The sequence below is a fragment of the Artemia franciscana genome, chromosome 3 (assembly GCF_032884065.1).
Source record: "Artemia franciscana chromosome 3, ASM3288406v1, whole genome shotgun sequence".
Taxonomy (NCBI): domain Eukaryota; kingdom Metazoa; phylum Arthropoda; class Branchiopoda; order Anostraca; family Artemiidae; genus Artemia; species Artemia franciscana.
This window is the reverse complement of record NC_088865.1, coordinates 35,755,446-35,779,059: the sequence shown is the minus strand read 5'-3', so window position 1 is coordinate 35,779,059 and position 23,614 is coordinate 35,755,446. Positions and strand designations below refer to the sequence as shown.

The 23,614-nt window shown below is 37.5% G+C and overlaps 1 long non-coding RNA gene across 1 annotated transcript; it reads left to right on the top strand.

Moving 5' to 3' along the window:
- Nucleotides 1-40: 40 nt before the first annotated feature.
- On the top strand, nucleotides 41-22,120 carry LOC136024639 (uncharacterized). Its single transcript, XR_010616871.1, has 2 exons — nucleotides 41-225; nucleotides 21,906-22,120. It is a non-coding gene; the product is annotated as an uncharacterized LOC136024639 (long non-coding RNA).
- The last annotated feature ends 1,494 nt before the right edge of the window (nucleotides 22,121-23,614 follow it).

Here is a 23,614-nt window from a genome sequence, read left to right as displayed (position 1 = left end):
CGTAAAGAGGTCCTCAGTCCTTTAATTTCACGAGTAAACAGCAGTAATACTTGGAATTCCAAATAAGAAGCTACTTATGGTTGTCACGTAGCCTACTGTTTAAAATGCATATCCATAATAGAACCAAACATCTTGCTGAGTGCCAAATACAGTTTTTACCTTCAGTTTCAGTGGGATGGGAGTTACTTATTCGTGAATTTCAGAAAAGAAAAAATGGTAATCGAGGTAGGAAAATTCATGTTTAATAGTTATATTAAATAGACAAATCCAGCTTTACAGTACATAACCGTTTTGCGCTTACCCCTCCTCCTTCCAAAAGATCTCCTTCCAAGGACTTCCAAAGACATTTTGTCTTGAACATCAACAACAAGAAGAACAATAGGGAATTCTTTCCGTAAGGCAGTAGAATTCTACATGGGAATGAAAATTTGGACCCTATATCCAAGGGACCTCCTTAGCAAAACATATTTATATAAAAGAAAAGAGACTTATAATAGCATTCAACCATTAAAAGTAAAACAAAACAATTCTAAAACAGTCCCAGCATCCTCACTTCAGTGAAGTTCAACTAGGAAATCCAGGTTGAACTTCGCTAAAGTAAGGGTGCTGGGATTAATTAAAAAAAAAAAAAAATTATTTTAGTTTCAACTTCATTTTAGTGTTAATGGTTGTATGTTATTGTGAGTCTCTTTTCCTTTATATATTTATGTTTTGTGAAGCCCTTGGACATAAGGTTGAAATATTCATTCAAATATAGAATTCCACTGTCTTGCGAAAAGAATTCCTTATTGTTCTTCTTGTTATTAATGTTTATCATGGAAAGGGAGTGTGGTCATTGTCACTATTTACATTGTATTTTCCATCATATTTTTTTTTAGATGTTGGGTCACTCCAAAAGTTTCGTCCACGAAAAAAAGTGTTGGTAACCTCCCTTGGTTACCCGTTCATACATTAGCTTAGATTCGTCTTAATCAGTTATCAATAACTGTATATAAATTTTTAATGACCAACATGTAGAAGGTTCACTACAGGTTATTGGTTAAAAAAGAAAACATTCGAGAGAATCCATCAGAATGGATTCTGCCCTACTATTTAGCTTAAAATTTGGCTTTTTTGATTGCTATTTCCATCCTCGAATCAGTAATCCTACTATTTGGAAAGATTATCCAAAAGGACACAAAACAATAAATGAATACGCAATAAATTCTTATAAATTTAACTAGAAACTAATGATCTGAGCACTGGGGGCCTACGGATTGAAACGGACGAATAGCCACTACTCTTTTCTTCTTTTAATGATTTAAGATGACGAAGAAGTTTAACGGCGACGCACTGAAGATACAGGTGTTATTATTTTCTATTCAAGATGCAGGTTACTTCTGTTACGTAATAAGGAATGTTTTCTAAAAGATGCAGATATCTGTTACATAATTTGGTTCGTTTTTCTTTGATTTTATAAAAAACCTTTGAGGACCAGAAAATACCTTCAAGGCACCACCAAATCATGTTTTCTTTGGAAGATACGTAATAGAAAATCATTTCACTGAGATGTAAACTCACGTATTACGAAATAGTTTCGTAAATTATTTTAAAAATATGCGGGCCAGGAAAAAACCTTCAGGGGCCCTTCAAATAGTGCATGGCCCAAATTAATTATAACTCAATATTTCTATGCTTCACACACACACAAAGCCTTTTATTGTCTACAAAAAAGGATTTGACAGCCATTTCTAGGAGAAGAGCCGTTATACACTCTAAATGTTTACTGATTTTCTAGGAACAAAGGCATGTTATTCTACTAGCAGGATAAACAAAGGATGACCCGCTATCTTCAGGAACAGAAGAATCATGGGTTTCTCTTTTGATTTTTTATGAGAATGTGCCTTGTTATTCTTCTATCAAGAGTAGGTAATTTTCTATTGTTCCCGGGCGCATAAAATTGGGAACTAGAATGGCAGTTTTGTCAGTCCTTTATCAATTTTGGAACGTGATACAACTCACTTTACTTAAATATATGATTCTAGAAATTTGGAAAAGAAAGGGATTTCGATCTATATGCTGGTAAGTTTCTATGTATTTGCCCTTTCCACCAGAAAAAAATGAGGATATTATGTCCAAATTTAACCTACTATAAATTTCTTTATTGGATTAACAGAGATCTCTCCCTTCGCAAATAAAAGTTTAACCGGAGGTGTCATGATCAAATTTTCTTCCGTCATAAAGATTTGCTCTATATTCTATCCCCTATTTAAAAGCTACTTAATTACTAACCGGACAGATTTTTTAAGCAAAGTTAATCATTATCCCTTGTACGTAGTGTGTATTTCAGCTTAGATCATATTGACCGTGAGCGTGTATCATCTGACTTATGTTTCAATAACTAAACGAAAAATCTCGCCTTTAACACCTACTTTCATCTATAAAATCAGATGATTATTTGAATCCTTCCGTAAAATAGCGCCTAAATCTTAATCTGCGATATTTGAGGGGGATGGAGCTAGTTGTAATCTCTATTTTCATATGAAAAAATGTGATTATAAGTAATTTATTAGTTGTTCAACTATTGTGAAAAGGAGGGAATATTAAGAGAAAGAAGTATATCTATTTTCGCTAAAATTAAGAGACGAAGGTTAAATTGATTGAATTTTGAGCAAGGATTGTGGGGAATAGGACTTGTGACCTTTGACTAAAATAATGAATTATTATGTAGACCCCCTCCTCCTTAATAAGGTCAGTGACCCTAATCTAGTGACTAAAATTTTACTGATTGTGTTGCTTTTTCCTCTAGAGTGCTCTATTTATTATGCAAATTTCTCAAAAAAAAGTTGCCTAAATCTCCCAAAAATTCTAGTTTAGCTACTTTCTTGCTATCTTTAAAAATGGGGTTTGGTGGGAGAAAGGAGACTTTCGGAGACGGGTCTACAGGATAACGTCTATCCTGGGAAGGTGTATTGATGCACCTAGCAGACCAATTTTATCAACATTTAAGGAAATAACTTTGAATCAATATACTTGAGTCAAAAGGAAGCTCTGTGTTATCTATTGACTGCTGTATTTTGGTCATGAATTGAAGCACTAAAATTCTCTGACATCGGAATGATTACATATTTTTTTTTTTAAATAGCTGAGATCTTTTCTCATTGCTTTTCTCTAAAAAAATTCTTGTTCATAATTTTAATTTTTTATCCTCGCTGGGCGTAAAAATCAAAAAGAAAGCAGACTATTTAAGTTAGAAGGTGAGGTTTCTAACTTTGATATAGAAAGTATATGGTAAAACCGGGGTCGAGACAAATTTAAGAGGGGACATACTAAAATTAGGCATAGGCATATGAAAAACAAAAACATTGTGTTTTTTATTACAAGAATTCCATGATACGCTTGGTGAGATGAGCTACTAGAAGTGAATTTAACGAGAAACAATGATTTTTAAACCATTTACTTCATAGAAAACTAAATTTTATTTCTGTTTAAGAAAAATCCTGATCAATGTCCCCTCCCCAAAAAGGCAAGGGCATACCAGAACGAAGACCCCAAGTCCCATAGATGTGAAGCAGCGGGGCCTTCTGTATAAGTGCCATCTACTCTAGGGAAATATTCAACCATTTCTATACTCCCCCAGTTTCATGGCAGTGAACTTCTGTATACCCCAAGTCCCATAGATGCAACAATGCAGGGCCTTCCGTACTAGTGCTACCTATTCTAGGGGAATATTCTACCACTTCTATACTCCCCCAGTCTCATGGCAGTGAAGTTGCGGGTCCTTCAAGACTTGTGCCACCTGTACAAGGCAAAGGTCTCCCCAACCCCATGGGATGAAGTTGTCTGCTCTTCTTTGCCCAAAATCCCAGACGGAGATGGCAATCCTAAAGTAAGTAAAAGTTATTAATATTTCTCGAAAATATTAATTTTTTTGGCATGAGAAAATAACTATAATATTAAAAGAAGAGGTTTAAGGGTATTACCCTATCCTAAAAAGCTTTCTTTTCAGCTTAATAAAGGGGGACCCTTTTGGTAGTTTTTAGGGGTATTGAAGGCCCCCCCTAATACGTGTTTCACCATGATTCTACGCGAGAAACTTGATGTATTTTGATGTGGTGAATCCATTCTCTTAGCGATTAGTAGCATATTGAAAATCGGTTTTTTTTTATCAACCTGCATTCCAGTGTAAGAAACTAATGTTAAAAGGGGGCCATGTCTTTGAGAAGGGGATTTGAGGATTCTAATTCTTTGATTAATATTCTTTGTCTGTCTAATGTATATTCATTTTGCAGCTTAATAATTTAAATTCTTTTTACAGCTTAAAATCATAAGTGTTTCAAGGGAATAACAACTGTCACTCTTTTTCAGGCCGCCAATGATGTTCCAGCATGGATCGAAGATGTTCTGACAGAGTTCTGTTGCTGTAAGAGCAGAGTGGAGCAAACCCCGACAATGGATACCAACTCCCCGCCGTAAGTGCTTAATGATTTTTTGGAGCTTTGAAATGGCTGAAAAGTAAAGGGGGGCTCTCCTCCAACATTTATGGTGTAATTTCTCGTCTCACAGTGGGAATTCTCTAGATCAAAAAAGGTCACTTTGGGGCCCAGGTATGGAATAATTTCTGATCTTTAAATGTATAAGTGGTAGTGTGATCTTAGCACATCTGAGGGGTTACTTTGAATTCATGTACGGTATACTTTATGGTCGTTAAACCTTTCGGTAGTAGTGTGGTCTCACTACATCCGAACACTCACTCTTAAGTATAAGCAAGCGCCCCCTCAAACATTTACAGACTAATACTGTATTCTTTTATAGCCTAATATAAACTCTTTTTCAGGGTGAAATCAAAAGTGCTTAGTGCTTGAGTGACCCCAAGTAGTGTAGCTCCCCTGTCTTTGATTTAGATGAGTTTATAGCTGCTTCCGGTCTCGATAAGGATTATGAGTGTGTGGATTATGAGGTATTTCCCAACAAGCCTGAGAGAGTTCAAACAAACCAGACAGTGTCAAGTAGCCACAGTGAGCATGATGAGGGAGAGCAAGACAAAGTAGAAGCAGTTCACTCCAAATATTGCCTGATTTTTATTTAGCCAATTCTGCTTCAAGCAATATTTATATTTTTAGGACTGAATTTGGAGACCCATTTAATACTCTCACAAGTGTTAGTATTTATACGGATCCAGTTGACATTATCCACTCCTATGTAAGCAAAATTCAGGCCCTAGTTGAAATAAGGATTTGGGAGGCTGGGGGTGAGACAGTGTTTAAACATCCATTGGACAAAGAATATGTTTCAATTAAAGTCGGGCAAGGTGCATTTGCATTTGTTAGACACGGATATGCAGACGCTTAACCTAGACTTAGAAGATTTGAGGGCGATTTTTTCAGATTGGTTGCGTAGAATTAAATAGGCCAATAGAAATCGCTGTTTCGCCAAAAGAGCACTTTAAAGATAACCTTGATAAATTAATTAACAATGAAACATTTGCCAATAATTAAAAATTAATTTTGCTTCAAAATGCCCTCTGATGTTTCGATAGGTATAAACCCTACCGTGAAAGACCGCTCAAAGTAAATGTCATTGATCAACCTCAACCTCAAAGTTCTGAAACTTCAGCCTCACTGCTAGCAACACCAAAGCATGAAGAAGATTTATTTTAAGCTTTGTCAAGTCTTGTAAACCTGATGCGTCAGTCATATCGTGAGCAAAATGAAAGAGTCTTGACCTATCTTGCTGAAAATGAACATGTACAAATTGATGACAAAAAGAATGTAGTTATAATCCATAGCAAAAGTTAAAATTTAATTCATTTGGCATAAGATTTTATTGCAAATCATAAGAAAATTGATACATTTGATAGTCATTTGTATAAATTTTAAACATAACAAACTTTCCGAAAACTCTTACTTGGAATAAAATTGCTTGAAAACGATTAAAGGAACATGAAGAAATATTAAAAGATGTTTCTAAATCGCTTTCGAAAAATACTAGGACGCCAAGTGGAGTTGAGGATTCAAAGTGTATCAAACAAAAGTGTGTTAAAATCAGTGCATCACCTAATAGCATACGAAAGGATAGCGGACGCTTCACACCACGCACACCATGTTCAAAATGACTCGAGTTTTGAAAGTTGTTTATGGAAATATTGATAAATCGGGTAGTTTGAATAATAAAAAAATAAGGTAATAACAGAGTATTTAGAGATTGAACCTAGTTACACCCTAGATCGAAATTATAGAATTCATGATAGTCATTATCGGAAAACAAAAGCCTTTTTCCCATTGCATATAACACAAGCAAATCTTTTGACTCTAAACGAGATTCAAAGACGCCAAAGTAGCCCATAAAACTATATTTTACTTGCAATTAGTGTTTTTAGTCACAATGCCTATGCTGTTGCATTGAGAATCTATCTTTGAACAAGATTTTTATAGGAGAATTCAAAGAGATCGGGGAAGTGAATTTGTAAATCTTCATGTAAAAAATGTTTATTCAACTTTAATACAATACTCTATAATAGTCATAGTTTGAAAAAGGCGGCACTGGCTGAGTGTTTGATAAGAACGTTTCACTTTAAATCTTGTGATATTATAAATTGAAAAATACTGCTGTTTTTATTCAAAATTTAGATAAAATTGTGTTTATTTATAATCAGCGTCCTGATCGATCCTCGTCCAGTGCTTGTCATAGTGCTCTTAAAGTTCATTACAGTAACTATACACTTGACGTTTTTCTTAAACATTTACCCAATGAACGGGCTATGTAAAAAGAAGAAATTTAAGGCAGGTGATACAGTTCGAATCAATTGAATGGGTTTTGAAAGGGGTTTTAAAAAAACGAGTTGTTTTTGAAAATGGGAATTACTTGTGGTCCATTGAACTTTTAGAGGTGTCAAAAGTCTCAGACACTAATCCTGTAGTGTTTCGTCTGCGTGATATGAAAGATGAAGATATTCTTGGTGGAGTTTACGAGTACGAATTGAAAAAAATTAAAAAGAATGGAATGCATAAAATTGAAAAGATATTAAGCAGTTGAGCTCGAAAGGGTATAAGACAGTTGCTTGTTTCTTGGCTAGGATGCAACACTGATTTGGTTCTTGGATTGTTACTGAAGGTGGTCATAATGCCTAAAGATTTCTCTGTGACATCTATGTCCAGTATCTCTGACCCTCTCTATGAAGATTTGAACAAAATAAGTGATTTTTGGACAAAACTTAATGCCACCATCAAATTTGATGGCCAAAATGAATTTGTTCTTGTTGATTGTGTTCTTAAAAAATACTTATGATACCCTGAGCAAAGATCGTACATAAGATATAAGATTTAGACTATATGATTGGCCACTCGTTACTGAGGAACGGATAGAATCCATTAGCTCGGCTGAACATTCATTCATCACATTACCATACAAGGAACTTGGTGGTATGCCATATTTTTATCATCCTATCTATAGAAGAATCTTTACTCGCAAAAATGGTGCATTCTACCTTTACTTTGCAATGAAATAGGGTAAGGCCCGCATTAGTTCTGCTATTGACAATGAGAAGGTTATTCTCAGTGATAATCTGAGAAATGTGTCGGTTTTAAACAAAAATAATCAAAGGTAGAAGCTTCGGTACCATTCGTTGCAGGGAACATGTTTTTTGCAGGCTATCCACCCGGCTGCTCATCACACAGTTGCATTTTTATTTATGCAACCATTGTCGAGACGTCGAGAGGTAATAACTATTTCTCCCACCTCTGAGTTCTTGTACGAAAAACGACTCAGGAACACATTCACCACTACAATTTATAGCACTTTTAATATATTCAGGTCAACACTTCGTATTTGGAATTCTGAAACTTAAGATTAAGAAGTGAATTGGGGGATCCTCTAACAATTACAAAGGGTTGGCTTAGACTATATGCCGTTTTCAACACATTCGGTGAAATGGCTAATAGAAAATATATTTGTGTTTTTCTCAATGTTGATTGCTTTGTTGCTACTCTTGGACATTCACAATTGGGTCATAGAATGCACTATTATATGGGTCGTTCGTCAATGTCCGGTTACAGTCTCGGCATTTGGTGTGCAATTGGTTTACTTGTTTCACTCTGCACTACCCACCACTAGAAATATGTTAATCCGGTTGCCGCAGATTTTGCTTCCTCTGCACTACACAAATAGGGTTCTGGGAAGGATTTTAAGAACAGTTTTTCACAAAACCTCAGGTCAGGCATGCAATCCTTCGGACAGCGATTGAAATTACAACAAAGCGGAAAATATTTAAAAAGGAAAATATTTAAATATTTTAAATATTTAAAATATTTAAAAATGAGAAACACCCCATCACTCATCAGTCTCAACTCAGGTCACAAGCTCAAAACATCGCTCTTGTCAAAGAAGAAAAAGAAACCAAAAGTAAAAATTGTTAGATCAAATAAGGATTACTTTTCCTAAAACTAGCAGCAAATACTCTCTAAAAACGTATATTTTCAGGTTTATTCCACTGAAGACTTTTTCATAGATCTGACTGTCACAAATATAAATTTGCATTTGACTGTCAAAACATTTACAATGAAAACTAAGTGCATCTGAGGGACTATCCTATGTAGAATGTGTATTACACAGTTTGTTTAGACAAATAAGTGTCTACATAAATGGAATGTTGGTGAGCATAAGCAATAATCTTTCAAACTATACAAGTTAAATACAATTCATGCTAATGACTCGATTGTCCCATAAGCTATTATGAGATTTGGCTACTGGATACCAATAAAAAATGGACACTGACACTAGCAATATTCTTAAAGATGCGAGAGCTAAAGATTTACGCTTGGGTGGAAAAATAAATCGTGAAATAATAAATCATCGTATTGGAACTCAAGATATGAGTATTGTCCAAATGGGCACTGTAAATTTAGAGCGTATCTTTTTCGAACCACTGGAGAAGAGCATAGTATCAATCTTGCTAAATCAATTTGAAACCTATAGGGAAATTTAGCGTGATGGCAGTGTCTTATTAGACTTGGCGCCATGAAAACAAATCCAATAATCAATGTACTCAATTTGAATCCTTACCTGTCCAAATACAAATCATATTGAACATATTCGGATATCCTTGATAATGTTCAAAGTGTTAAAAAACCCTCATCATTGTTAATAGTCTTCCATTAAGTTTCAAGACGGTTTCATTGGCCATGCATTTTTCAAACTGCAAAGAATGTTTAACTGTTTGATCCTCTTGGCCTACCGTACCCTTCCTACACGCCTCACATCAAATACTTTCCTAAGCAAAGTGGAAATCTATTATTCAAAATCAGAAGTAAGTACAAGATTTATGAACCAAAAGCTGTAATTTTCATACACCAATTCATTTTATTTGTCAGTATCGTGAAAAAACTTACATTGAATTCTTCAGCATTTATATATAAATCCTCGACTGAACGATTTTCTAGTTGAGAATATTCTTTCCTATGTGTATAAAATAAATTCCGCTGCCCTAAGAGTGAAATACTTTAAAATCTTTGTGAATTTGTTTATTAATAAATCTTGTATATACAAAAGTCTATGTCCTTTTGATTTTTTCTTCCACGTATAGTTAACCATCGGTATCGATAACCGGCAGCAACTCGTCAGGATTTAGCTTGTACTCGTCTTGGCATGCAGAGGCAGGTTCGCATTTTCTACATTGCATTGTAGCTTCACTTTTATTATATCTCTTTTTAAATTGAATAATACTGTTCTGCCGCATAGCATAAAGTTCACGGGTATCAAATTGCTTATTTGAAGCAAGGTCACATGAAATTCTCATATGAAGAATCACTGTCTGTAACAACCAAATAAAAATCAGAAGGTTCATAATCATAGTAATCAGTACCTTCACAGCGATGCCGTAAAATCCAGACTCTCTTATTATTCCAGGAATTGAAGCGCAGACCAGGTTCTTCCTCTCGAAACAGTTTAAAACTAGGAAGATACCAGTCATTTAAAAATAGACTGAAATCACGTTTAGAGGTTTTTTCAATCATTCCAGGGTAAGTATTTTTTCCATTGGTCACATTTATCATAGTGACAATTGGAGCACAGAAAACTTCTAGTGCGAGAGGTACAAACATCTTCAAGACAGGAATTACAGATTTTAATTTGCATTGCCTATCCTCTATGCAATTTACATGGAGTGCATAATCAAGACTTTTCATTTTAGTCATCAACAATAGTGCAATTCTCACAGGATGACCATCTTCCCAATGTATACAACACAATGGACATTTGTAAAGCATTTTTTCAAAGTTGACTATTTCACTTCTTAAAAGAGACTGACTCGCGATCAATAAGATGAATGTTTTCTAGGAGGAGAAGCATTATAGGGACGTCATGCATCAATTAAACTTCTTTAGACAGGGTTTTTGTCCTATTTCTTGTTGCCTTTAAAAATGACCGTCTTAAACGAATTTCTAGATAGTGTTCAAATGTAAATCCACAATATAATTTTCTTTTGATTCAATTAATATAATCAACCAATTGAGTAAATGCATCGGGGCCATGACGAAAAGGTTCATGCAATAGTCCAAAGAAAGAGTTGTTAAGAATATCTTGAGCAAATATTTTCCTTTAAAGAGATAGCTCTAGAAAATCATTTTTCCAAATTCACTAGATTCTGTAAGATTTTTGTTTCTCAAATCCAAGCATTTCTAGTCCAGACACTCTCACTGCCGATTATAGATTAACAGTGAGTGAAGATTCTTTCTCGCTAGTAACAAACTTAATCATTTTTATAGGTTCATTCAGATTGTTGTCTTCATTATTTTTCACTATTGCATTTAGTGTGTATTTTAATCTTTGTATATGCATTATATTCGCTTTTGCTGCAAAGAATAACTGTTCTTCCGGCTTGTATTTGCTTAATGATATAACATATCGTGCAAACCTCTCGTCTCATTCCAGAACTAGCTGGCTGCCACTTGTAATTTTTACTCCTACCTTAGGTACTCTAGCTCTTATTTCGAAACTGCTAGTGCCTACAATATCCAAAAGATTAAAAGCATCCATTACTAAAGAATAGTTTCATCGATGTTGACACACTGTGTCACACGTGTTTGACACACGTGTCGTTTACCTTCAAAAGGATTTTTCCTGGATTATAAAGGTCCACTGGAACCAAAAAAAGTCACGTCAGATTACATCATCTTCACCTGTTGAATCAGGATCAATTTTTTTACAACCAGGACTTCCCCGCTTGACTAGCGGATTCTAACAAGGCCTTCGTCCGGAGTGAGGCAGACTCTGTCTGCTGACCACGTGCCTCTGGATATGGGGTTTCTCCGCTAACTAAACACTACGATCAGGACGGCCGCAACCTTATGTGGCGGCTGGAGCCCACCCCGGGAATCTCAGTACCTAGGTTTAACATAGCTCTAATCAGATTCCAGGCCTAGGGTCGGTTTGGCTAGCGACCCTCCACCCGAAAATTAAGTGCTACGAAAAGTGACAATATAGCCTCGGACCCGGATTCTCTTTTAAGATCTCGACCATCACGCGTCAATAGACATGCTGACGACGTCAAAAAAACTGACAGACTAAACCTTATAGACCGAAGGGGGCTACGAATAGCCACCTGGAATGTCTTGAGTTTGAATGCACCTGCGTCAAAGAATCTACTCTCTGAAGAACTTCACAAGAAAAAAGTGTCAATTGAAGGTCTTACAGAAACACGTCTTACCGGAAGCGGAGAAGAGCGAATAGGTAACAGTGACTCATTGCTCTGGTCTGGAGGAAGCTCGAGAAGGAATGGTGTTGGCCTTGCACTAAATAGCCTTACAGGAAAGGCCTTACTTTTACACGAAGCTGTATCGGACAGATTAATGAACGCCCGCTTTGGACACAAGCATGGCAAGATGACTGTCATCGTATGCTATGCCCCGACAAATGATTCTGATGATGCAACTAAGGAGGATTTCTACTCTGCTTTGTCCAGATGCCTTGCAACTGTACCCCCCGATGATATAACTGTTCTCCTTGGCGACTTTAATGCGACAGTGCGTGATGATATGGGTTTATGGCGTGGCACAGTTGGTCCTGTATCCCCCGACCCACTTAACGACAATGGGCTCCACTTACTTGAACTGTGCCGATCTCACGACCTTTACATTGTAAACACCTACTTCCAACGCCAAACTATTAATCAGTACACGTGGTATAGTAATGACAGTTGTACAAAGAAGATGATTGACTACGTCATTATTTCCAAACGCTGGAGATCATTGGTGAAGACCTGCAGAACTTACAGATCAGCAGAGCTTGGAAACGCAGACCATAGGCTTGTCCGCGCCGATCTTCGGCTTCGCCTCCATGCACAACGATCGAAAAGAAAACTCGTCGCTGCAGATATTGGGAAACTAAAGGAACCAGATACTCGCCAGAAGTACAGTATCGAGATATCGAATTGCTTCGAGGCCCTTGGCTCACTTAATAGCAGCGAAGATCTCTGGAAGCAATTTAAAATGCAGACCAGTGAAGCAGCACAACTAGTGCTTGGAAAAAGGAGTTATCCAAAGAAATCGTGGCTAACTAATTAAACACTGCAAGTCATAGAGCAAAGACGGAAGGCAAGACTTCTTGGGGACATGACCACATTTCGGAGGCTCAATGGAGTGCGGAACAGACTCATTCACCGGGATGGAACCCAGTTTGTTGCAAAGAAAGTCGATGAAATTGAGCTAGCTGCAAAAAAGAAAGACATGGGCAGCCTGTTCAAGCATCTCCAAGACCTCACTGAAAATAAAACTCCCACCTTGGGTCCCGTCCTGTCAAGGGATGGTGCACTTCTCTCTGACGAAGGTTCCTGTCTTGAGCGGTGGAATGACCACTTTTGTTCGCTCCTCAACAATACTGGTCCTTCTGTGCCTCCTAATGATAGTCCCAGCCAACCTTGCAGTCAAAGACCTGGAACATATGTTCCTCCAGATGAGCCTTTCAGCCCCTCAGAAATTGGACATGCAGTAAAAAGACTCAAGAATAATAAAGCTGCTGGTATCTGTGGCTTAAACTCAGAGCTGCTAAAATATAGAGGTCCTGCATTGCTCTTGTTTCTACACACACTGTTCTCTACAATCTGGCAAACAGAGATAATTCCCGAGGATTGGCGGAAGGGTGTCATCATCCCCTTATTGAAGAGAAAAGGGTCGAGAAGCGACTGCTCCAACTACCGGGGAATAACCCTACTGTCAGTCCCTGGTAAACTGTTTTCAATGGTCCTGCTGGATCGATATCGGAGCATCATTCGAAAAATCCGGCGACCGGAGCAAGCTGGTTTTATGTCGGATCGTTCAACCATCGAGCAGATTTTCACGATTCGACAAATAGTAGAGAAGACCACAGAGTTCCGACAGAAAGCATTTATTGCCTTCGTTGACTTCCGTGCTGAATTTGACTCATTCGGTCGAAAAGCTCTTTGGCGGATTCTAGAGTTGACTGGCCTATCCGAGAAATTATTGCAGACTTCTCAAGGCGCTGCACCATGGGACGGAGAGCTGTGTACAAGTAAATGGTCGGCGCAGCCCGTTCTTTCAAATCACGACAGGGGTGCGCCAAGGATGTGCAGTGGCCCCAGAGCTCTTCTATGTCATCATAGCTTACGTTATGACAAAAACCACTTTGGGCTCAAATTCGGAGATCATACCATCTCAGATGTCGATTTTGCCGATGACTTGGCCATTCTGGCGGACTCCATGGAGCAGCTGCTGGAAGCGCTCCGAATTCTGCGAGAAGCGGCTGCCAAAGTAGGACTGCATATAAACTGGAAAAAAACTAAAATTATGGCCATAGACCCGTCTTCTCCTGCTATTAACTCTCCAGTTAGCCTGGACAGCACCACTACCATCGAGGTTGTTAAAGACTTCACCTACCTGGGCTCCGTAATTTCTTCAAATGGCTCACTTCTCCCCGAGCTGCAGGCAATATTATCTAAAGCGTATTCTGTCATGGGTAGACTGAATCGTCACCTCTGGCGAAAACCAAATATCGGTCGCACAACTAAACTGCGGATCTTCAACGCTCTAGTCGGCTCTTTGATGCTTTACAGAGCTGAGACATGGCAAGCATCAGCTGCAACCCTCAAGAAAATAGACATATTCCATGCAAAGTGCCTGAGGAGGATTGAGGGCCTGCGATGGTCCGACTTCGTCAGCAATGAAAAGCTTCTGCAGCTCACAAAGCAGTCTTGGTTTTCGACTCAAGCAGCCGAGCGAACCTTACGATGGTTCGGGTATCTGCTTCGAATGTCACCACATCTACCCGCAAAGATGATCTATGACTTCAACCCTATCAAAGTTGGTTGGAAGCGACCCCGCGGCTGACCGAAGAAACGTTGGTCCGACAGCCTCTCCGAGTTCTTGGCGATGGCAAACATCAGACAGGGCGAAGAGCAAATACTCGCCATGGACCAAAGTGGGTGGAGGAGGCAGACGTTACTCTCTACGCCGAGCAGTGCCCGGCAGGAGACTTAAGTCAAAGTAAGTCAATAGAAAAAAAGGATTTGATAGGGCCCCGAAGGTTTTTTCCTGGCCCGTATTGGTTTTTAGACAAACAAAGAAAAACAAGACCAATTATGTAACAGACACCTACATCTTTAGAAAACATTCCCTGTTACGTAAAAACAACCACATCTTGAAGAAAATTAATAACACCTGCATTTTGAGGGAATCGCTGTTAAACTTTTTCGTCATCTTAAATCATTAAAGTAAGAAAAATGTAGTTGCTATTGGTCTGTTTAAATCCAAAAAACGCTAACTACTGATGTGGACAAGTCAATAGATACACAATTACTAATAACTAAAATGTAATGTTTTTTAATTCTCGCCAAGAAGTCATTTTTCTACAAATAGCTTCATTGCTGCATGCTTTGGTAGCAAAATATTTTCAAACAGTTCGTGGTAACGAACTGTAGTAAGGAGCGACCCGGCTCAATAGTAACCAAAACTCTAAAAAATTGAATTTTGATATCAATAGCTACATCAAAAGAATCGCATTTTAATGCTGATTTTAAATATATAAGTTTCATCAAGTTTAGTCTTACCCATCAAAAGTTACGAGCCTGAGAAAATTTGCCTTATTTAAGAAAATAGGGGGAAACACCCCCTAAGAGTCGCAGAATCTTAACGAAAATGACACCATTATGTTCAACGTATCAGAGAACCCTACTGTAGAAGTTTGAAGCTCCTATCTACAAAAATGTGGAATTTTGTATTTTTTGCCAGAAGACAAATCACGGGTGCGTGTTTATTTGTTTGTTTTTTTCCCCAGGGGTCATCGTATCGACCAAGTGGTCCTAGAATGTCGCACGAGGGCTCATTATAACGGAAATGAAAAGTTCTAGTGCCCTTTTTAAGTGACCAAAAAAATTGGAGGGCATCTAGGCCCCCTCCCGCGCTCATATTTTTCCTAAAGTCAACGAATCAAAATTTTGAGATAGCCATTTTGTTCAGCATAGTCGAAAACCATAATGATTATGTCTTTGGGGATGACTTACTCCCCCAAAATCCCTGGGGGAGGGGCTTGCAAGTTACAAACTTTGACCAGTGTTTACATATAGTAATGGTTATTGGGAAGTGTACAAACGTTTTCAGGGGGATTTTATTTTGTTTGGGGGTGGGGCTGAGGGGACGGGGCTATGTTGGAGGATCTTTCCTTGGAGGAATCTGTCATGGGGGAAGAAAAATTCAATGAAAAGGGCGCAGGATTTTCTAGCATTACTATAAGAAAACAATGAAAAATAAACATGAAAATGTTTTTTTCAAATGAAAGGAAGGAGTAGCATTGAAACTTAAAACGAACAGAGATTATTACGCATATGAGGGGTTCTAAAAATACTTTAGCATAAAGAGCGAGGTATTTAGGAGGAGATAAATACCTCGCTCTTTATGCTAAAGTATTTTTAGTAATTTCAACTATGTATTCTACGGCCTTTCTGATTCAGGGGTCATTCTTAAAGAATTGGGACAAAACTTACGATTTAATGTAAAGAGCGAGGTATTAACAAGGGTACAAACCCCCTCGTATACATAATAAAAATATAAGATTATGAACGTTTGTTACGTAAGTTACTTTTTAAGTTACGTAAATTTTTTACTAATAAAAACATTCGTTAAAAATTAAAAGTTCTAGTTACATTTTTAAGTAACCGAAAAATTGGAGGGCAACTAGACCTCCTTATCCACCCCTTATTTCTCAAAAGTGTCTGATCGAAACTAAGAGAAAGCCACTTAGCCAAAAAAAGAATTAATATACAAATTTCATTTTAATAGTTTATGTGCGGAGAGCCAAAATCAAACATGCATTAATTCAAAAACGTTCAGAAATTAAATAAAAAAAACTAGTTTTTTTAACTGAATGTAAGGAGCGACATTAAAACTTAGAACGAACAGAAATTACTCCGTATATGAAATGGGTTGTTCCCTCCGCAGTCCCTCACTCTTTACGCTAAAGTTTGACTCTTTGCCACAATTCTACTTTTTAAAACAATTAAAAGCTTTAGCGTAAAGAGCGAGGGATTGCGGAGGGGACAACCCATTTCATATACGGAGTAATTTCTGTTCGTTCTAAGTTTTAATGTCGCTCCTTACTTTCAGTTAAAAAAACTAGTTTTTTTATTTAATTTCCGTCTAAATCAGCATATGAAAGAATCCTGTTAAGTAGTTCCAAGCTCCTATCTACCAAAATGCGGAACTTCGCATTTTTCAGTGCGAAGGATAATCACGGATGCGCGTTTATGTGTTAGTTGTGTGTATTTTTGTTGTTTTTTTTTAGTTTCTTGTCCTCATGGGTAATCGTGTCAGACACATAAAAAAACGGGCCAATGCTTATTCAAACAAAAATGAAAAATTCTAATGCTCTTTTTAAGTAGCCAAAAAGATTGTGTCACAGCACAGTGATGTTTTCTGCCGCTTTTGTGGGTGTTTATACTTTATTTCGAAAATTAAATGCATTATTTCTCGAATTATTGCTGTGCAAAGGTTAGCTTTCGATTTAAAGAGTCGAATTTGAGGGGGTGGTAGCCCTAAAGCCTAGATGTAGCCCTAAAGCCTGGATGCAGCTAATATGCTACCCTGAGCATGGGTAATCATGGATATGCCATGGTAAAAAAAAGTATTTCCAAATAAAATTCAAGAACAACGGTAAAACTTACTGCCCAACAAAAGTACATAAGGAGGATACTCCTTCCTCAACCCCTCGATTTTTTGCTAAAGTTTGAACAGTATTCTAACTCTTTAAGAATGACTACTCAAACACAACGGCCGTTAATTTGGAGTAAAAATTCTTTTGAAAACACAGTAGAACTTTAACCTATATTGAAGAGGAGGGAAGTCCCTCTAATACAGAATTTCGTGTTTTAGTTTTAAGTTTCAATGTCATGAAGTAGCTGAAACAGCAAAGCTATGCAAGTTATCAAATCATAAGCTTTTTTCGATGATGAAGATGAATACAAGATTTTCTATAAGATAAACTTGAATTATATCCAACTTGCGAATATGAATTTACTTACCAATAATTTACTCCAATAGTCATAGTGCGAGTAAATTGACATACATAGCGCAGTAGGCTATACCATAGGATGTATTTTCTAAGAAATCGCTGAGTAAAATCTTTGAGTGGCTTTCACACTGCGTATGCAATTCCCAACGTGAAGTGGTTTTTGTCTTAGGTTTAAAGTTTCATATTATTCAAGCCCTCCATACTAGGCTAAGCTAAAAATTCATAAAACCATCATAATTATCGTCTAAAACCATTAAAAATCCAAAGTCAAACTGACCAGCCACGAAAAAAACAAACTACTACTATTACTAACAATTCACTGCAGCACCAAGCCAACTGAGGCCAACACAGCTACGCACGCTCTTCCTCCATCCCAATCTATTCAAAGCCTCCCTCTTTACACCCTCCCGGGAAGTTTTCATTTTCTTTATCACTTTGTGTGTGTCATCCTCCCATCCCAGACGAGAACGACCTGCTTCCTGTTTAGCCCTCCTAGACGGTTGGCCGAAAAGGACATTCTTCGGCAGTCTGTCATCCTTCATCTGCGGAAAGTGCCCTAGACATCTCAATCTTTCTCTTATTATAGCCCTTGAAAGCGTGACTGAACCACATTTTTCGTACAGCCTACTTTTTGAAATATTGTCAGTCAGCCAGGTACCCAGAGCAATCCGTAGGCAATTTCTCTGGATAACATCTAGTAAATCTTCACTCCTTTTTCGGAGCGCCTATACTTCAGAGCCATATTTGACCACTGTCAGCACTGTACCTTTCAGTATTCTAATTTTGGTTTGCAGGCTTATCTTCCTATTCTTCTAAACTTTTTTTCAAATATGAAAAAACACCCTGAGCCTTGACTTGTTCTACTTTTAACATCTGCACTGCTCCCACCGTCTTTACTAATAGTACTACCATGGTGAGTGAAGCTGTCCACGCGATCAATCTTTTCGTTCCCTAAGGTCATCTTTTCATCTTCATTTATTCCTAGCCTTAGTGACTTTGCTGTGCTAATTCTGTGTCGTTAGCTAGGCTATAATTTCTTCGAGGGGCAACACTCCTCAAGTGGGAGAAGAATTGACCGCAAGGTCCCCAGTCTTGCAGGTATCCCGAAAGGGTCGAGGCAGCCCTTTGCAGAGGCCGTTGTTCATAGATATGGATCTTACACCTTGCCACTTGTCCTCCTATAGAGGATCCTCACACGATAGTGTTCTGCGTCACCATGCAATTTAACCCATTATTGGGAGAAGATTTGTAACTCATGGGACGTGTGGACACGCCGATAGACCCTGTTGGGTGTATATTCGAGGGGCCTTCTTTCTCCTCCGCGTTTATTTATTGCCCCGGGTGAGGTTGCCCCAGTCTCTATTATGGACCCCCAAGGTCAAGGTCCCCCTTGGTCTGTGCCTCCTATGGAGGTATCCTACATATCTGTAGTGTATTCCCCTATCACCACCTTTGGACACACTGATTGGCCTGGAGTAGGGCCTTAAAGAGCAGTAGACTATTAAGGTTTTTTTTTTCTTTTTTTCCGTTTCTTGATTTTGTCGGCGTTGATTAAATTTATGCGTACATGGGTTGAAACAAGAGGGACATGTGGCAAAATCTACGGGAAATATATAATTTGGGCTGTATGTTTGTGCATTAGGAGGGGAGGGAAGGGGAAGGGGTAAAGTATAGTGGAATTGGTTTCAAAATTAGTAAATATAATTTTTAGGTATAGTTCGAAGTAAGAATTGTTTTCTTAACATGTTTTGTTCTCAGTAGCCCAAATTATAGTCTGAGACGTATCTTAATTCTTAAGAAAAAAAAACTCAACCTGAAACTGAACAAGGCTCCACTTAACTAAGAAAACCAACTGTCATGTTTTCATCACATACATTTTATGCTTGTTTAAAAAAACTAGTAAATTACTGAAAGTTTCTGAAAGTTTCAGAAAGTTGAAAGTATCTAGTAAATTTATGAAAACAATTTCTGAAAGTTTCTCATTCATGCTGCAAAATTTAACCAACTTCATCAAAAGGTTGGTGCCCTTTGGATGCACCCCAATCTGCAATTTATGGTAATCTATGGACACACTTTAGGTCCTCGGCCAATTCCTGAACAGCATATTCCCAAAACTGAGCTATTTTCCAAAATGGCAAAAAAAATCGACGTCATGAATTTTGCTAGATCATTTTCTGAAAATACTTTTGTAACATCAACATATTTACTGTATTTATTTCTCATCTAGCCTACTGTTGGCTGACAACACATATTCGGAAATAAAAAACTTTTGCTTAAAACCCAGGGGCGTAGTTTGCTATGGAGCAGAGGTGGTAGGGGGGTCAACTGCCCCTCCCAGACCTCGGTTTGCCCCCCCCCCCAAACAGCTGAAATTTAGTTTATTCCAAAGTCTTGTCGTAACTAAGGAAAACCTGCATAATTCAAGTACGAATAGAGACATATCGTTTTTTTTTATTACATATTACCTTTATAGTACTATAAAGCACCTTCATAAAACGAAATTGTACCTTTATGGTACTAAATGGCTTGTTTTTTAGTTTTTACCGTCATTTCACTTGATTTGGAAAATTTGGCTCCAATTTTGCCCCCCCCCCCCAAGGATTCTGACGAAACCTGGCCAATGATAAAACCTTGGGTTATATCCAGGCATTGAGGGGAGGTGGCCCAGAATTAATATTTAGGGAGCACAAATAAAGGCAGATCTAGAGGAAAATCTTGATGGGGGGGATGTGACAAGGGTGACAATATTTGATCAAATTGGCAAGTTTATCATTTTTAAAGTGAAAAACAGACAAAAAACAAAGGAGGGCGCCAGAAAAATCTTGGGGGAAGGAGTTCCTAGATCAGCCATTGAACACCCATAAAGTTTGGCTTCGCAATTGGAATTTTTCACCCTTCTACCCCTGTAATTAGGCTAGTACAACATTTAGCATTCTGGGGGAGGGCAAACGTCCAAGATGGGGCAGAATCCACTGAAGTAAATAGTCTAATCAGCCTAGGTTAGTTGTCCGCCACTTCTGAAGGAGACATGGTAATCAAATAAAAGTGGTAGACTACCATTAGATTTTTATGCTAAATTTAGGCCTTTTCTAGGCATCACAATCGGCTTACTGACAATACTCATGTCCCCTGATGGTCCAAGATATAGGTTTAATAATATAGGCTATTCTTCACAGATTCAATCTCGTGATTCGTCATAGGTTCTTTGTTCAAAAAGGTACATTTAATCTCACTCTCAACCTGAATTAATAGCAATGGAATTTGGAGTAGGCCTAGCACAGAAACAAGCTACATACTATAAAGAATAAACTCAACCGTTGCAATATTTTCTTCTTTTTTTAGTTTTAGTCTAGGGTTATAGGCTATCTGGGACCATGGGGTGGGGAGGGCATTATTAGAAAAGCAACAATCCTATTTGGAAATGTATGGGGTGTTTTATTTAACAAAAAACAAAGATTATTGTTTCATATGATAGCCTAACCTAGTTTGAATACAAAGTAGGCTACCCAGAAATCTGGAAAAACTCGGGATGCCAAACCCCCCAAGGCTTTCCTCAATATAATTCTACTTTAGCTACTTTTGGCCATACCTGAAAGGGGTCAGTTTAGGAGAATAAAGCCTTCAGGGAAGGGTCCACAGGCCAAAGTGTATCCCGAGAAGGTATCCCGAAGTACCCGCCTCCACTCCCACTCCCTCCAAAGGGACCCGAAATTTGCCTGTATGACAGTTAGGTAAATATAAATAAACCTAAAAAAAATAGTATCTACATATACAATCAATAATACTGTGATTGAGTACCACAGAAGTTATTTAGAATTCCTTCTATGAGAACACTGAAGCGACTATGTACCCATTGAATTAACTCTAACTAACTTCTGTGGTGGTCAATCACAGTAGTACCAATTGTTTATAAAAATTTTTATTTTTTATTTTTTTTGTTTTAGATTTTATTTAAATTTAGGTTTTTAGGTCATTTTAAATTTTGTCTCTCTTTTTTTCTTCATCTACTTGTAGCATTGAAGACGCCTTGTTTTATACAGGTGAAAAAACCGCGTCGTTTTAGTCTGTATCTAGAAGTCGTTTAGTTTTTGTCTAAAACCATCATAAGTAAACTGTCCAAAACTTTAAAAATGTGGAATGGAGATAAACAAGGTCTGATCAAGCGTGAAAGGCTTTCTAAGAAAGCTAATCAGCTTATTTTTAGAATTCACCAGCTGCTGATCAAGAAGTTTCATTTTGCTGCTACCAAATTTTCTTCCCTATGCCTATGTGACACCAAAGGGCGTGGGGAGCTTACAAGAGTGTAGACTAGCGCTGGAGTAAGAAAAAAAACACAAACGCCATGTAGCATCCCCGATGATTTTGCATTTGAAAATTTGTTAGTTTCCACACTAATATTCTATTCTTTTTTTTAGTTACTTCTTCTTCTTGCACTATTTATCGCCAGGATATATTCCTTGTATCAAGCTTATCAGAAATCAATAGTAAAAACAACCAAGATAGAGGACGTACCACTCAGCAGAAAGACGGAGGAGAAAGCAAATACGAACCAACCACCAAGATGAAATGTATCATTTAAAAAAATTTTGCAGCATGTTTGTTTTGATTTATTAGAAATGGTTCTCCACAATCTTTGTGTTTATTTTCTTTATGCACACTTTCAAAATTTTGAACTAGTAACTTTGCTCGAAAGATTTTACAGATCAAATAACAAAACTCCGGGGTTGACCCCCCCTCCTCAGAGCCCAGGGCAAGTGTTGTAAGCTATGCCCCCGAGTTAAATAAGGTTTTTATGCAAGGGGTGGTCGTATAAATTTCAGAATTGGCTCATTTAATTGGAAATTTAGAAGTTACCTTTTTAAAAGCCAAAAGTCATCAGGGGGCATATACCCCTCACTCTCACATACACCCTCTTTTGATTGATTTGCATTCAATCAAATTTTTTGAAATAGCCATTTTGTTTGGAATGGTCCAACGATCAGTAAACAAAAACTTTGGGGTCACCCCCACTAGAGCCCGGGGGAAGGTTGTATCTTATGCCCCAAGGGCAATTAAGGTTTTTACAGATAGGTAAACTTCGGAGGAGCCTCAGATGACTAGAAATAATAATAATAACAATAATAATTTATTTCTTACCCACAACAACACTATAAAAGTATTAAAATGTGGAGTACAAACAATTAAATACACACAAAAAAAGCAAAACATACAAAAATGAAAAGTAATGACAATAGAAATTTTTTTACGTTAATACAAAAAATTAAATAAACACACAAAATAACGAACTATTTAAAAAAAATGAACATTAGATGCACACAAAAAATGAAATTCAAAAAACACAAAGAGAAAAACAAATACATACACAAAGTCAACGAAAAAAAACGGATAAGACGGTGGTGAGGGGATATGCGCGCAGAAGCTGCACTGGAGAGTTGTCTGTGAAGAATCTCCAACTTTAAAGTTATGTCAGGAACTGAGAATTTTTTAACAAGAGTCCGGTTTTTTGTCCGAGGTGGAAGATACAGAAGAAATTTGCAAAATTTGAAATAATTTATCCGAATTCTTTTTAAATTACCATTATTAAGAAGGGGGAAAAGACCTGAAGCATAAAGGACAGAATGATCACAGAGAGTAGAATAAAGTTTAGCCAGCGCACGTCTATTATACTTCCCTCTATTTGCAACAATTTTTGCACAACCAATCCGAATCTTTTTACTTATATCACAAACAGCACGCTTACGTAAGCTCGAAAGATTGTTAGTAATAGAGAAACCAAGCCAACGAATACAATCAACAAGCGGGATAGTGAAGTTATTACAGTGAAGGGGAGTAGCAGTAATGCAGTTATAGGGACGAAACTCACATTTATCTATATTAATTGAAAGGCCAATATCAGATAAAGCATCAGAAACTATAGAGACCATATTGGAAAGACCCTTTTTGGAACGCTAATCAGAAGCAAGTCGTCAGCATACGCAAGATAAGAAACATCCACAAGACCAGAAAGGTATGTACCTGAAATCTTAGCCAGCACACTAGAAATACAAATCTTAAAAAGCGTAGGGGACAGAACACCACCCTGCCTAACACCTCTTCGCATTCTTATAATAGTATCTGGTGCAGA